This window comes from Triturus cristatus, chromosome 4_2, assembly GCF_964204655.1.
Source record: "Triturus cristatus chromosome 4_2, aTriCri1.1, whole genome shotgun sequence".
Classification (NCBI taxonomy): domain Eukaryota; kingdom Metazoa; phylum Chordata; class Amphibia; order Caudata; family Salamandridae; genus Triturus; species Triturus cristatus.
The window spans coordinates 913,814,514-913,826,677 of record NC_140586.1 but is presented as its reverse complement, the minus strand read 5'-3'; positions in this window follow the sequence as shown (position 1 = coordinate 913,826,677).

The window sequence follows — 12,164 nt, the reverse complement described above, 5'->3', positions numbered from 1 at the left end:
TTCTCCCTCGAAGCCAGGAATGGGAGCTTCCTCCATCTGTACCTTTCCTCCTTGAAGCCAGGAATCTCTTCCTTTTCAAGGTTAAAGCTCCCTCCATGGCCGCCACGTCCTCACCATCAGTTTCTGTAGAGCGGGAGGTTCTCTATTTCATGAGGTTTGTGAACATGGCCATAGCAACACTCACAAAAACATCTCTGAAGTAACTGAACAAACAGCATTGCAGCACAATAATTTGTTAATTCTACTGAACTACAAGGGCTTCATATCAACAAATGGGTTACCCACTTGAACTTTTGACTTCTCTGAACCCCCACTTAATCATTACTGGAATCCTTGAACTCCAGCTGAGTCATTATTGGGATGCGGAGACCCTCACTGAGTCATTATTGGAATCTGGGGATCCCATCCTAAGGAATTTCGATGCTTTGAACTGCAAAACAATACTCAAAATTAAAGACACAAGCATTCATCAAAGAAATACACAAATGAATACATATTTTGTTTAATTCCCAAACAAATATTTAAAAAAATCTAAACTTTAATTTGAATGGAAAGGTTGGGGCTTTTCTAAATTCAATTGAGGCCACTCATTGCTCATACTATATTTTGTTCGATGCACTGGCACTGCTCCCACCAATTAATCTGAACACGGGAACTGAATTTTTAACTCAAATTTCAAATTTCTTCACATTTACCTATTGTTTTAAAATGTTTAATTTTACATTGTGCTTCTCTATTTATATGCACTATATTAATTTGTTAATATTTTATTTTCTAAGCAGTTGCGGGCCTCACAAGTTTGTACCTCGGACCCTGAGGGGCCCTCAGGTGACACGTTAAGAACCAGTGTTCTAAACATCCTATTCTTAGTAAATGAGTCCTGAAAATGTTGAAAAATACATAGGGGCTTATTTACAAGCCCCTTGCGCTCCTGGTACGTCACTTCTTCCCATGTTAAAAGCGATGCACCAGCGGTGCAAGGGGCTTGTAAATAAGTCCCATAATTTACATTTCACCTGTTAAAATTGTGAACTGAACAGAACTTAACCAAACTGCACAGTGTTACAGTAGGCAAGTGTAGAGAGACACACCAGCAACACGTAAATTATGACCACGCTGTGTGTAGGACAGGCAGAAAATGTCGCTCAATGTGTGCATTTCCTTCTATAGTTCTACCTACGCATGTTTACTAGGTTTGCTGTGATTCTGGGGGAAGGTGACCGCATCCCACCTCTTGTCGCAGAATAGAGTGACAGCGATATTCGGGCCTATTCAGAAAGGTAAGGTTCTGTAACACTCTTTTACATACTCGAACATGCGTTAGTGAATTGCACCAGAGATCTAAAGAGAAGTAAAATTGAAATATTCAGGGAATATTCATATACAATTAGTACAGTTAGAAAGGACTGTGCCGTCTTTGCACTTTTACTAATAGTGAGTTGTCCGTTTTAAGGCCAATTTACAAAGGCATGGAAGTAGAGTAGGTAAAGGAGGGCTACTCCCCCTACGTATACATTCTTCCATGAACAGCCGATATCCGGGTAGTGCTAGGACCCTGCGGCTCATTCTGCTCCTCCAGTGCCGGGGTGGGCCACGAGGACATAACCTGCCCTCTCTGCTGAATAAACCCGGCTTCTTGGGAGGGAGCGGTGGGAGGAGGGAGCAGACCACAGACCCAGAAAATGTGTGAAAAAGGCCGCTTTATTGAAACAGGTGCACATAACATAAAAATTCCTCGGCAAACGCCTTACAAAACTAAACCTCACTAACCAACCATATACCTAACCCCTGGCTCCGCCCCTGCCCCTAAAATGTTCTTTACCCCGCCCCCCAACCGCACATTACAACATTACAACAATACACATCAATGCAACAAAATTATATAACCCCCAAAAACCAACATTCCGTTAAACAACTTCCCCTGCCTGCCTCTTTACCCTTTACAAAGCCCAAACTTGCGTAACCTATATAAAACATACCTTGCCTACCCTCTCCCTGTCGATACCCTAACTCTAACCATAACCAAAAAACCTCTTTTAAACCTGGCAAACCTCGAATAACCCCCGCACTGCACCTGTTCCAAGCGACAAACATATCCATACCCCTGCGCACCTGTCCCAACAAAAGCCGCCGAAACCGAAAGAAATACAACAATCTAAACCCAAAGAAAGGGGGGAAAAACCCCAAAAAATAGGGAGGGAGAGAGGGAAAAAACACCAAAAAACTAAGCCTAAGCTCCCAGCCACCAAGTCCCCAAACCTAAAATGGTGTCCGGGAGCAGGAGCCCAACCAATTTATTGGTTGGGCTCCACTGGGCTACATTTGGGCTACAAAAATAAATAGCCCAAGAAGTTAAAATATCGGGCCTGTGCCCGACACCCCCCACCCCTCCCAAACCGCCCAGGGGGGTACCTCCCTGCGGTCGGCCACTCCCCCCAATTCCCCCTTGGGAGGGAGGGGTGGGGGGAGGGAGCAGACCACAGACCCAGAAAATGTGTGAAAAAGGCCACTTTATTGAAACAGGTGCATATAACATAAAAATTCCTCGGCAAACACCTTACAAAACTAAGCCTCACTAACCAACCATATACCAAACCTCTGGCCCCGCCCCTAAAATGTTCTTTAAAGCCCCCCACCCGCACATTACAACATTACAACATTACAAGAATACACATCAATGCAACAAAATTATATAACCCCCAAAAACCAACCTTCCGTTAAACAACTTCCCCTGCCTGCCTCTTTACCCTTGACAAACCCCAAACTTGCATAACCTATATATAACATAACTTGCCTACCCATTCCCTGTCGATATCCCAACTCCAACCATAACAAAAAAACCTCTTTTAAACCTGGCAAACCTCGAATAACCACCGTCACCCAGAAAGGAGGGGGGGGACGCAGACTACCCCCCCTTTCTGCCCCCTCAACTAGGCCAGCTGCTTTTCCCCTACCTGGACCGCGCCTATCCTTGCAAACATCTTTCCAACGCTTCCCTAATCTCAAGCAGATAAAGGTTCATGCCCATCCTGGACAAATGCACCCCGTTGTCTCAACAGCTTCAAAACGAAGCTCCCTATGCACCACTCGCCCAAAACCAAGGTGACGGCAAAACCGAGAAATTTCTGAGTTCACCTTCCTATGCGCCCTGTCAATCGCTCTCGGATTCAAAGCCTCTCTCCACACTCGGCGCGGAACCAACTCTGTCCACAAAACATGGCACCCAGCCCATTGCTCCTTCACTTTCACTAAGTCCTTCTTCATGGCCCTCATCAATACCACGCCTTTTACACAACCAGATCGTTCTCCCCCAGGTGAATCAGCAACACGTCCGGGCACTGTCCCTCAACCATCCATCTATTAAGGCACGGAATCAGTTCTTTCCACAACATCCCACCCTTACCCTTCCAAACAACTCTAAACATTTGTCGATTAAGTCCCAACATTTCACCAAAGTAACAACTGCATGCCTGAAACTACGCCCATTTTATAAATGAATGCCCCACAATCCAAATGGTCAACTCCGATGCCTGGGGCCCCACCACAGAACCTGTAACAAGAAAGGAAAAGTGAGACTCACACCAAAGAGGATGACGCATGCGGCTCCTCCGCATTCTGCCTTACGTAGCGCTGATAGCAATCAGATGACCAGCACCCCAACCTCATTATCTCCCCTCGTGACCAGCCCCTGTTATGGGCCTCCTTTGCCACCCCAATCCTGAAGGAGTGCGTCCCATACCCTGCCCCTCCAACCCCATACTGAACAAAGCCTTCCTCAACACCATCCGCAGCTGGTAATCTGTTACCTTCTTCCCATTAGCATGCTGAAAAACCGCCTCTGACCCCACACCCTGCGAAATTGCACGCCATAGGCGCGCCCAGTTAAGGGGGCAAGTTGCGGCAGGCACAGCCACCTCGCACCGCACTCCCTTTCCCAAACCCCTCTGGTCCGTTTTAGAGCTGGCTAACCAAATATGAATCTTGTCCTCCCCGATGGACACATCCTCCCAGCGCACACCCCGTTTTAGCCTGTTGCCCAGAAGTTCAGACACCCGGAACGCTCCGAAGAACATCCACACCATAAGGGTTGAGAATAGACAGGCCTCAAAATCATCCGTGCAGACTGCTGCCAACTCCTCCAATATACGATATAGCTTCTGCCAGGTGAGGGGTGTATGCGCCGCCCTCTCCCCCCTCTCCCTAGCCCAACCTTCCAACATCCTCCTTCCCACTTCCCCTGCCGACGGAGCATAACCCCATAGAAGTTTCCCCATGAAAGCAATACCTGCCAACTTGCCCACAATGGTAACCTTCGTCAGACATCTTTCCATGAGTACCAAAATGAACTGAATAACATCCTCTGCCCGACGCCATACCTCGGCCCGCCTGCAAGCCCCAGATGCCAAGAAATCCCCCCAAGCCAGATTGTACGCAGCCCATGTTGAAGCCGACAGGGATCCTAACACCAGCTGTAGCACCCTACGTCGCCTACATACCAAAGATGCTCCGGCATTGGGGTCGGTGTCCTGTCCACCTCCTTGGCGAGCCCACGGAATCTCACCCTCTGTGATCGAGACAAAGCATCCGCTATGTCATTTTCCACGCCTGGTATATGCAAGGCCCTAAAAGCAATTTTATGTCTGAGGCAAGCCAGCACAAAAACCCGCAGCAACTTCAGAATTTGTTTATCTCTAGCGGACTGTCTGTTAACGACCTCCACCACCGCCATGTTGTCCACCCGAAACAAGACTTTCCTATGTGCCAACTCTTCGCCCCACATCGTCAATGCCACTAGTAGTGGGAAAAGCTCCAGGAAAGCTATACTCCTCCCTCCATATTTCCACTGCTGTGGCCACTGCTCAGCGCACCACCTGACCTGCCAATAAAGGCCAAATCCTGCACCGCCTGCTGCATCTGAAAAGATTTGCACATCCCACTGTACATCCTCCTCCCTGGCCAATGGCCCCCCATTGAAAGATTGCAGAAAAACTGTCCACATGCGCAAATCCTCCTTCACCCCTGCTGATAGGCGAACATGGTGGTGAGGCAGATGATGACCTGCCAGCGCCCGTCCCAACCGCCTGCAAAATGTCCTCCCTGCTCTGACCACCCTGCAAGCAAAGTTAAGATCACCGAGTAGCACCTGTATGTCTTTCACTGTCACCTTTCGTTTGGACAGCATTCCGTCCAACAATTGCAACATTTTACCTTTCTTTTTTTTTTGTTTTGAAATTCTTTTTATTAAACCAATTCGGCAGTCAGGTGCCGCTCGCAGGCTCAGACTCTGTTGCTCACCGGTTGGGCTTTCATTTAGAACTTGTTCAACTGCTGCGAAGGACGCTACGCTTTGTTGCGGGGAAAGCTGCTGCGGAAAGCCGGAATACTTCGCTTTCGGGACTGCGAGGACCAGGGTGCTGTGCGCAGCACTTACCAGCTGCACCTGGCACCTCTTCCCGACTCCTCCCCTACCAGTTACTTTACGCCTCGCGGCTCCCGCTTCGCGGGGGCCGCTCGTAGGCTCAGACTCTGTTGCTCACCGGTTGGGGTTTCATTTAGAACTTGTTCAACTGCTGCGAAGGACGCTACGCTTTGTTGCGGGGAAAGCTGCTGCGGAAAGCCGGAATACTTCGCTTTCGGGACTGCGAGGACCAGGGTGCTGTGCGCAGCACTTACCAGCTGCACCTGGGACCTCTTCCCGACTCCTCCCCTACCAGTTACTTTACGCCTTGCGGCCCCCGCTTCGCGGGCGCCGCTCGTAGGCTCAGACTCTGTTGCTCACCGGTTGGGCTTTCATTTAGAACTTGTTCAACTGCTGCGAAGGACGCTACGCGTTGTTGCGGGGAAAGCTGCTGCGGAAAGCCGGAATACTTCGCTTTCGGGACTGCGAGGACCAGGGTGCTGTGCGCAGCACTTACCAGCTGCACCTGGGACCTCTTCCCGACTCCTCCCCTACCAGTTACTTTACGCCCCGCGGCCCCCGCTTCGCGGGAGCCGCTCGTAGGCTCAGACTCTGTTGCTCACTGGTTGGGGTTTCATTTAGAACTTGTTCAACTGCTGCGAAGGACGCTACACTTTGTTGCGGGGAAAGCTGCTGCGGAAAGCCGGAATACTTCGCTTTCGGGACTGCGAGGACCAGGGTGCTGTGCGCAGCACTTACCAGCTGCACCTGGGACCTCTTCCCGACTCCTCCCCTACCAGTTACTTTACGCCTCGCGGCCCCCGCTTCGCGGGAGCCGCTCGTAGGCTCAGACTCTGTTGATCACCGGTTGGGGTTTCATTTAGAACTTGTTCAACTGCTACGAAGGACGCTACGCTTTGTTGCGGGGAAAGCTGCTGCGGAAAGCCGGAATACTTCGCTTTCGGGACTGCGAGGACCAGGGTGCTGCGCGCAGCACTTACCAGCTGCACCTGGGACCTCTTCCCGACTCCTCCCCTACCAGTTACTTTACGCCTCGCGGCCCCCGCTTTGCGGGGGCCGCTCGTAGGCTCAGACTCTGTTGCTCACCGGTTGGGGTTTCATTTAGAACTTGTTCAACTGCTGCGAAGGACGCTACGCTTTGTTGCGGGGAAAGCTGCTGCGGAAAGCCGGAATACTTCGCTTTCGGGACTGCGAGGACCAGGGTGCTGTGCGCAGCACTTACCAGCTGCACCTGGGACCTCTTCCCGACTCCTCCTCCTTTTGTCCCCTCCCTCTTCATTAACAAGGCCCCGCCCATACGCGCTAGCGGGACGCGCGCGGGTCGTAGCCCGGGGCGAAGACCGGGCAAAGAGCGGTCTGTTTGAGGCCGTTCGAGTACGGACGAGGAAGGAAGAGTACAACTACCCCATACTTGGGTCTTTCAGTGACTATTGTGAGAACGCTTGTGCGAGGATGTCGGCAAGAAAAACCAGGAGTAAAACTACCTCGGTTCCAGGGGCCCACAAAGGTACTTTGGACACATATTTTTTCAAGGCGGGGTCCCTTCTTATAGATGAAATCACCACATTAGAAAGGCGTATTTCCCAAGAGCTGGAATGGGTTAGAAGATCTTCCCTGGGCCCCCTTCAACATGTTACATCCCCCGACCCCCCAACTAGTTGTTTACTGACGGAAGGGGGGGGGGGGCAACGCAATACCGCATAAGACATCTGAGCATTTGGTACCTGGTAATTCCAGTGTTTCATCAACCGAATGTGATTTTTCTGCTCACACTGATTTCAGTTTATTACCCCTACCACCACCTACTGTATCCATACCAGACACTAATGTTGAATTTAGTATACCCAATAGAGGGTCAATTACAACCTTTATTGCCCAGTCTGATCAAATACTTGCACACGCCAGGGAGGGAGCTATTCCGAAAACAAAAAGTGGGGTGCAAAACATAGGAGGGCGCAGGGTTAAGATTTCCAAGCGTATCCCTATTCGGGAGAATAACCCAGCAGGTATGGCCAAAAAGGCCAAGAGCAGATCCCAAGAACAAGGGCTCTCAACCTCCAACATTCGGCCTCAAGAAAACTTGAGTCCAAATGTCGTACCGAGAGAGGAGGGCCTTACATTATTGAACATTGGCGCACTCCTGAGGGATTTACTTAACCAACCCCATTGTATGTTGTCTTGTAAAGATAGAAGAAGCTCTAGCGCTCCGTCAGAAGGATACCACCCAAGTAGTCGAGGGTTCATATACACTTAATCAGATCCCATGTAACAATCCACTTGATACTGCCAACATCCCTACACCCGAGACTTCAGATGAGGCTGGCTGCTCGACTTCAATACCCACACAATCGCAACAGCCAACCTCTTTTACTCCAGATCTCTCAAATTCCAACCTTACAAGGAAGGCTAAAGGCTCAAGCCAGCAAGTGAAGATTGTAGCACCCCCTATGGGTATCATTGGCAAGGATCCAAATTATAGAACCATTGATTTGCCACCAGAGGCCATACCATACATAGTAATTCTAGCTGGCATCCCAGAATTAAATCCTTCTACCCGAGAATCACCGGGGGCCTTGAAGAACAAGGTAATACACTGGCTCTCAACCAATAGGCTATTGCCAGATGGTATACACAGTGAGGTGCTGATGGTGAGGCGAGTCCCTTGGATAGGAAATACTAGGAAGTCAATCCAAGGAGACTGTGTGTTGATCAACTTTAGAGATCCCCTCATCGTCTCTCACATATGTAGCTGGCTGCACCAGGCACAAGGGTCATCAATACATTCACTTCCTTTGTCTTTCTTCTATCCAACTGCTAATTGTGAACTGGGAGAGAATGGATGGGAACTAGTATCTAGAAGGGGAGGAAATCGGGTGCCTAGAGTTCCAAGTGCAAACCCCCACTTCAGACCACCTTGCCTCGAGCACTTTTCCACCTACAATAGATTTAGCAGTCTTGACATGGTGGACTGACCAACAAAGATAATGGTGGAGGATGCCTTAGAGCCTAAACGACCTAATAATATTCAAACCAGGATAGCTGTTCAACTAGAGAAGACTAAATTTAACTGGGAACAACAACTCTTGGAGATGAGTCCCGGGATTTCAACCCCAACGCTCAGTTCAATCGAGGAAACTGCACCCCAAGTGGCCAGACCAGGGGAAGTTTCACCCATAGGGCAGGATATGGGCGAGGCTGCATCTGCAAACTTACCTAGGGAGAGACCTAAATGCCCCCTTCTCAAGATCTTATCCTGGAATGTGGCAGGTCTGGCTAATAAAGTAAATTGTCCGGACTGGTGTGCATATATCCAGGCCCAAGATATCTGCCTCTTCCAGGAAACTTGGGCGAGAGAACATCTTCTCCACGCGGGGTTCGCAACATTCGCTGCGCAAGCAAAATGGGCTGGCTTAGGACGTCCCTCGGGAGGCTTGGCCATCTGGGTAGCTAGCGATCTGGGATGCAGGGCTGTTGCTTATCCACAAAAGTCGGAGGACATTCTTGTAGTCCGCCTTGAGTGGCCGAACGCAAACAGTCTCCTGCTGGTCAATGTATATTCGAGGCCGACCAAGATCTCGCAGACATCAGATACGATAGAGGAGCTGGCAGCTGTTTTAGATGAAATCCCCCAGGGTACCCCTACCTTGATTGGGGGAGACCTTAATTCCCACTTCGAGCCCCTCCCGGGTCTATTGGTGGATTTGGCCCGGGAGGAGGACCTGGAATGGTCCATACCTCCCTTGCAAGCATCGGCTCCTAGAGCTTGGACACCTCTTGCCACACAAATTACCGCTCTAACTATGAAATATGGTCTCCGGGCATGTAACGGTAGGGCTACCTCGGATAAACCAGCTAGTTATACCTTTAACAGCAAGAGCAGGGAGTCAAGATTGGATAACATACTCGTCCCCCTAGCCCTGTGGCCGCGCATTATTGACTTCCGGGTGTCACCTAGGGTAGACAGCGACCATAATGCGCTGGAATTGGAATACGATCATCCTGGCCTAGACCCCAAGCTGAGACAGAGGGCGTCTTCGGAGGCTAGGCTTGGCCTCACACAAAACAGACGCAGAGTGAAGTGGGAGAGATTAATCTCTAACCCAGAGAAGATACCCACGCTTTATGCGAGGGTAGTTCCCATATTTGTAAAGATTCAGGCACTCACGGCCCATGACTTAACCCAGAGTGAACAAGAACAAATAGGGCAGTTCCACAAAGATCTCTCTAAATCAGTATCCGCAATCCTCACCCGCGTACCAAAGAGGGTTAATGGTTGCGCTGCTGGACCAGCCTGGTATAATAAGACCTGCCGCAACGCTAAAACTAGCCTATTGATTTCCATCAAGGCGGGTGCGGGAAGTGAGGCAATTAGGGCCAAGAGATCTGTTTATAAAACCATAACTAGTAATGCAAAAAAAGAATGGGAACACCTAAAATGGGAAACACTCTCAGCATCACTCGCCAGGGGAGACTCACGCAAATTCTGGCGAACTGTGAACACCGGTTCGATGGAACTGGCCACAGCACTGGAGCCGAATATCTCAGCTAGGGCATGGTCAGACCATTTCCAATCGTTATATCAATCCCCAGATGGGGAATCGGTCGCTCCTCCCTTACCGTTGTTTGATGACACGGTAGAAATGCCGTTGTTTACAATAAAGGAGGTTAGAGCGGTTATTGTTGGATTGGCATCAGGCAAGGCTCCCGGTTTGGATGGTCTTCCAGGTGATCTTTTCAAGCAGGAGCCGGACGTCTGGACACCTTACCTAGCTCTGTTATTTAATTCCATCCTGGGCGGTATGGAGGTTCCTGATACTTGGCTGGGCGCAGAGATTGTCCCCATCTATAAGGGTTCACCTCTGCTCCCAGCCAACTACAGACCCATCAGTCTTATAGACGTCCCACAAAAAATCTTTGGCAGACTGATCCTGAATCGAATCCAGGTTTGGATTGACGATCATGACATATTGAGACCCTTCCAAGCGGGCTTTAGGAGGGGTGTCTCAATGGTGGATCAAATCTTCCGCCTGAACCTCCTTTATTGGAAGACAGTTATAATCGAGGGAGGCAGCCTATACACGATATTTGTAGACCTGCGAGCGGCCTTTGACTTAGTGCCTAGGGACAAATTATGGGCCGTCTGGACAGCTCTAGGGGTCCCCGCTGATCTTCTCAAAATTTTGAAAAAATTACACCAGTGTAATTTTGCAAGGGTAAGGTGTGGCAGAGGAGGAATCCTTTCAGAAGGCTTTTCCGTTGACAGGGGGGTTAGGCAGGGCTGTGTGCTTGCGCCGACCCTTTTCTGCCTTTTTGTCAACGGGGTTTTTAGTCATCTAAACGAGCTAAGTAACATTGATGCCCCTAAGCTGGTCGGTAGCAGGGTACCAGCAATTATGTTTGCTGATGATACCCTGCTGCTTTCCAAATCTCCCATGGGCATACAAAGGGTCCTCGATGGATTCGTCGACTTTTGTAAATTGCATGGTTTGGAGATCAATACCACAGAAACTAAATACATGATCTTCAACCCGCCCGCTTCAACTCGACCGAACCCTCGGATAGGGGCTTCCAGCCTTGGGAGGGTATATACCTTCGAATACCTGGGGGTTACTTTTAACCAATTAATGAAGTGGGACTCACACCAGATAAAAGTAAATTTGAAGTTAACACAGATGACGGGTGCCATTTCCAGGATGACGAGTGGGCTGACTTACAAACCATTAGGCCCACGCCTCCACATTTATAAAACCCAGGCTAGGGCGGCTGGGTTATATGGGGGAGAAATTTGGGGTCACACAGCCAATCAGAAACTGCAGATCATCGAGAATAATTTCTTGAGGCAGCTGACAGCCTTACCGTCTAGCACACCATTATTACTATTAAGACTAGACATGGGCCTAAGACCCATCGTGGTGGAGCTTGGTCTTAAACCTTTAACCTTCTGGCGCAAATTATGGTGTACACCGGAGCTCGAGAACTATAGAATGGAGCTACAAGAAATTTTGCGCCTTGTAAAAGTTGACCAGGTTCCATTGTTAATGTACGTGAAAAAATCCTGTGAGTTAATAGGCAGACCCGATCTGTGGTTCGACCCAGCCAATGCATGTCGTACGATCTCGCGCAAAACCATCTCACTGGCCTATCACAAGCACAATCTACGTGCTCTTTTCATGAAGGTTAGGGCTGGGTCTTTATCTGAGTGCTTTCTGGGGTTCAAAGATACGTATAATCGAGAAGTAGTTTTAGATGACATAGAACCAACGATAACCAGAAAACTCTACTTACAATGGCGCTATGGCACCCTTCCTTTAGGGGCTCACACCGCCAGTTGGTCACAATCACAATCAGCAACACAATGCCCAGCATGCGGCCATCCATCTGAGTCCGACTTGCATATTATAATTTTTTGTCGAGCATATCAAAGACCGAGGAGATATTGGCTCGTTCCACTATTAAAAAATCTGGGTTTTAAGCAGCACCTTCCAGCCTACAGAATTTTAAAAACTGATTTATCAGCTCCCACAGTATTTGCAGTCGCGAAATTTTTAACAGCAATGTGGATTAGCCGCAACCGTTGCATAAAATTAAATACTGTGTCTGAACACCTTTCTTTATAGTTATGTTGTAACTGTTAACTGGTGTATCTTAACATGTTTTGAGCAATATGTATTTTTTTATTGCATGCCTATTTTGTTTTACTCTTTTATGGTCCTAGTGGCCGAAATAAAGTTGATATGATATGATG